The sequence below is a fragment of the Peromyscus eremicus genome, chromosome 5 (assembly GCF_949786415.1).
Source record: "Peromyscus eremicus chromosome 5, PerEre_H2_v1, whole genome shotgun sequence".
In the NCBI taxonomy this organism is placed as follows: Eukaryota; Metazoa; Chordata; class Mammalia; order Rodentia; family Cricetidae; genus Peromyscus; species Peromyscus eremicus.
In genome coordinates, this window is record NC_081420.1 from 134,920,705 (window position 1) to 134,925,697 (window position 4,993).

General features: G+C 44.8%; 1 long non-coding RNA gene across 1 annotated transcript in view; it reads right to left on the reverse strand.

Annotated features, from left to right (window-relative positions):
• The window catches only part of LOC131912056 (uncharacterized), a 47,093-nt gene that overhangs the window by 40,274 nt on the left and 1,826 nt on the right, over window positions 1-4,993 (reverse strand). The window lies entirely within an intron of this gene.

Here is a 4,993-nt window from a genome sequence, read left to right on the forward strand (position 1 = left end):
CATTATGAGGCAGCAAAATGAGGCGTGTTCCTGTCTTGCACACGTTATGGGCTGGGCTGCCAACTTGCACAAATCCAGGGAACTCCATGCCTATGTGACAGTGCTGGCCAGAATGGACAACACACAATTTGCTCAACCAAACGTAGCATCCCTACTTCTAGACTCCAAAATGTCAAATGACATTAGATGCATTAGCCATAAACACTAACACAGTGGTATTATACCAGGGACAGTCTAGAAAAGGATGTTACATCAATTTTGGAAAAACTGCAAAAGGCTAAAGCTTAGTAGCCTCCAGTTCTACACTTCTACACTGTGTACATCCCACCACTATATCACCCAGGAGTTATCTTTGTAACTGGGATGTAAGAACCAAAGAACGGCAAAATAGGATATGACCCTAAGAGGAAAAAATTATCTTTGTTTAGTCATTCCACATTTGCCCTCCACACTATCCCCCTCTCCATGCCTTCTTTACTACAGGACTCTTGAGATGTCTCTGTTAAGACAGGATGTCATGGACATTTCAGATCAGGCCAGTTAATAGAAGAAATGTCCAGTCCAAACGAAGTGCTCCTGGGTTCCAAGCTCTCTCACACAACAACCCACCATCTATCTACTCAGGACATCAGGCCTTAGCATCACCTGCTGAAATCTAGTCTTCAGTGTGATTTGGAGGCAGGGCCTTTAGGAGGCAATTGGGCCACAGGAGTTGAGTCTCATGGATGAGCTTGACATTCTTAGAAAGGGGCCGGAGAGCTAGCCTGTGCTTCCTGCTATGCAAGGATACAGTGATTCCACTGTCTCAACACCACAGAGGCTTCACCAGAACCCAACCATGCTAGCTCTATGACCTCAGGTTAGCCAGCCTCTGAAACTATGAGAAATGCATTTCTGCTGTCCATAAGTCACCAGGTTTGGTAGTAGCTCAGACTAACGTATCTTCCAAACTTCCACTAACTACATATTCCCAGAAAAAAATAAATAAATAAAACACATTTATTGTTGCATCATAATGTACACTCCCACCTCACATTCTTCCCCATGTGCATTGTTTGAGTCAGGCAGGCTGAAAAATCTTAAAACTGCAATGTCCATTTATAAATTCGTGCCTTTCCTAACGGAGGAAAGTGAGATTGGGAAAATACTAAATGCATTCATCCCACCTCTCCATTTCTCCCTTGGACTGCCAGTTCAGGTTGTGTTCATCAGAGGCCCCTGCCATGTCCCAACTCCCAAGACCCTTTTTCCTCCACACCTCAACATACCCTTCTCAGAGCTGTTGCTCTAGAACCTAGCTCTTGGCTGGTCCAGTCCTTGTCATTACAGGCTGTACGGTGCACCTGTCCCTAGAAGGTGCTAAGTCAGCTGCAAGTTAATTCCCAACCTCACCTCTGGTTTCTTCCTCCCAGGTTGCCTACCCTGTAGCACCACAGCGGATGGCTTTCTGCTCCAGAACAGCCTTCCTGCATCTATCATTCAGTGTAGGTTTAACTTAGCCTACAGTGTATCAGGCACCGAGATGGCCATGGAAACATATTGGAGGCCAAGCTCAGCCAGCACCCTGGAGCTTATAATCTTTCAGGAAAAGCCATCCATAAGATAGATACAAAATAAATGTATGATATGTTTGTATAGACCACGATATTCGATCAGGAAATGTGCTTTGACATATGTACAAAGAAGGCTGAAACAATCTGTCAACGAGAAGTGCTATTTGAGCTAATATCTGAAAAATTAAAAGTGATAAATTAGGCAAAGGCGGCTGGAGGGTGGGGGGGCAGCCACAAAAGAACACTCCACGCTGAGGAAGCTGCCTGGCCTGGGCTTGAGAGTAAGTAGGAGCCACTCAAGACTTGGAAATGGGGCTAGGTGGGAGAAGCTGACTCTCCCGGGAGCTGGGGACGTTACAGGGACAAGACCTTGAGAGGTCGTAGAGTCTGTTAAGGACTTAAGTTCTGATCTTAAGAGAAACCAGAAAGCATTAAGAGATTTGGGGAAACTGGCCATGGGAACATACATTGCAATCACATTTTGAAACAATCATTCCAGCTGCTATAAGAAGAAAGGCCTCAAGAGCCAGGGGAAGACACGGGGGTCCACTGAGGAGGGAGCTTTGTTCCCGGGAAGAGGTGCAAATGTAAATTTGACCTGAGAGCTGGGAATAGAGAGTGAGCCAAGAAAATTAATTTACCAAACTAGAGTTTACCAACCCAGATGGATAGGCTGTACCATCTGGAAAGACGGAGCATCATTAGATAGTCAGATTTACTTGCAAAGATCCTGATATCAGTTTGGGACAGGATGTGTTTGGAAGCCTTCAAGGTTTTGAGGTCGGAGGGTTGGTCTGAGATGGTGACATTCTTTCAGCAGCTGCACATGGATCTCAGCAGACACCTGAGCAGGATTACTCCGCATCACCAGTTGCAGCCGCCTCTCTCTCCAGCCATTCCATCTGTGCCTGCCTCTGATAGGGAGAGCAGATGTCTGAGGCCTCATAGTGACCTCACAGCTCGCTCTCTGGACCTGCTCTTGCTCCGCTAATGCTTCTTAGAGCCATTATGGCCATTGTCTTCTCCACTGATGATCCTGCCACACTTGAGTCAGAGACATATGGCGCTCTTCCTGATGCCCTCAGCACACAGACTACAACCTTGCCTTTGAACAAGGTCCGGGCCTATTTTTCTGACTACCACAAATCCCAGTGTTCTGAGGCCCTAGAAATAGGTAAGAAGACAAGCCCATATTCTACAGCCCTCACCCAAAATCCAGCCTCAGTCTGAGAGGGATTCACAGGTTTACCCCTTAGCACTCCTTCCACCTAAGAAGCCTAGATATCGACCAAAGACTTTAAAAAAGAAATGAATTGATGTTTTCTCACTGTTTACAGTTATGTGAAAAATCAGAGATCAACAGAGGATGCATTTCTCTGTTGTTAAAGACCTCCTAGGTACAGAGGACTGACAGGGAAAGAGTAATTATCCTCAGAGCGTCTATTGCAATCTCTCCCTGATTTATAATAGTTGTGCTTTATTTTGTGTGAACTGTCTACCAATATATCAAAGCCTAAATCCACAAGATTCTAAGAATTTCCAGAAAACACGGACAAGAATAGATGACACAATCTAATTGTATCAGTGCACACAGAGCCACCCCTACCCTCTCCCACTGTTTGTTTGTTTGTTTGTGATTGGGGAAAGGTACTTTCCTCCATTCAGATAGCCCCTCCGCAGAACATATGACTTGGCTGGATTTAAAATCCTGTCTCCCAGCCGGGCGGTGGTGGCGCACGCCTTTAATCCCAGCACTCGGGAGGCAGAGCCAGGCGGATCTCTGTGAGTTCGAGGCCAGCCTGGGCTACCAAGTGAGTTCCAGGAGAGGCACCAAAGCTACACAGAGAAACCCTGTCTCGAAAAAAACCAAAAAAAAAAAAAAAATCCTGTCTCCCTTCTCTGGCAGTGTCCTTGTGCAGTGTTCAACCGGCATATTGCATATGTGACACTCTTAACTGGTGGCATTCACAGGGAAGTATCAGTACAGCTAACTGATGCAAGGAATAGATAGAATTGGTTGGGTAAGAAAAGACCAAGAACAAACAGCCACAAGGAAGGCCAGAGGCACATGAAATGGTCAGGCTTGAAGAAGGCAACAGTGATGGAGTGAGGAACTGAATGCTTAGCTGAAGAACAATGAGGGAAGACCCCAAACGCCAGGAAATTCACACTTGGCCTGGCAGAAACTGAGCACTCCCTAGGAGCATTACATTCTTTTCCATGGTGAGCTAGTTGCCAGTATCAGGCCTCACCAAAGAAGCAGGTGCCTCTCATACTCAGAATATTCACAAAAGGTGCCACAAAACAAGAAAGAAAAAAAAAAAAAACAAAACTGAACGTCATTCTGCTACCATGGAACTTCAATTAATTCTTTGTATCTGTAGCCTGCCTACTACATATAATTCAGACATTTTTCCTCATTATGCTGTGTTTGCTGTTATAACAGTCTCCTTCCATTAATAAGATGAGAAAGCACAGCAGTTAAGAGCTTTGCTGAGGGCTAAAGAAAGTCCACAGAGGCAAAGCTGTGACTGGAACCCAGATCTCTCATGCAGAATCCAGGGCTCAAGGGCACCCAGGCTGCTTGTTTCACAGAGTCCCTCTGTCACCAGCCACCACCATGACTACTTCTGTCTGCCAGCTCTGGGTCCTTTCCAAGAAAAGACAAAGCTCCCAAACAAGCAGTAATGACATTGATTATTCCAAGCCAGAGGCAGGGGATTTGGGATCATTTCCTTAAAACACTTGCTCAGCAGCACTGAAATCCTCACCCCTACCACCCTTAGTCCCAAGAAATAAATGTACAGTACTTCATTAACATGAAGGGGGGAAAATTCCCCGTGGAGTTCTGCAATCTCATTTCCCGGAGCTTGTCAAATGCTAGCAGCGAGCCTGGCCGGCTGCACTGTTTGCTCGGTTGTATCTTATTTTTGTAGTGTTTTGCAGATTGCAGAAGCCTCTCCCCACCCTCCCAGAACTGGGCAAAAACATATCACCTTGAGCCTCCTAAGGCAGCACTCAAAAGATTTCCCTGATGTCCTTGGGCTTCATCTAATATTGCCTTTGGATGTGATATCTTGTGGTATTCTGCTATCAGCCATATTTTTGTTTTTTTCAGGGAAGAACATAAAATTTATTTTTAACACCCCTACGAGATATGTGACCAAAATGTAATTTAAAAAAAAAACAAATGAAAGACTTTCCAATATGTTATGCAAAGCATGAAAAGCATTGTGTTCAAAAGCTAATTTTCAGTTTTCATATTTATATCCCTTTCTATTTCACCCTTTTGTTACTAAGAAGGTTAAAATGAAAGGGAATTTGTCTCTTTTCTAAAAAGTCTATCTCTCAAGGCTGAGTTTCTGCATACCTGAATTTGCACATGTCCCACATCATGATAATTACCTCCATGGTAACCACTCATGACATCACAAACACGA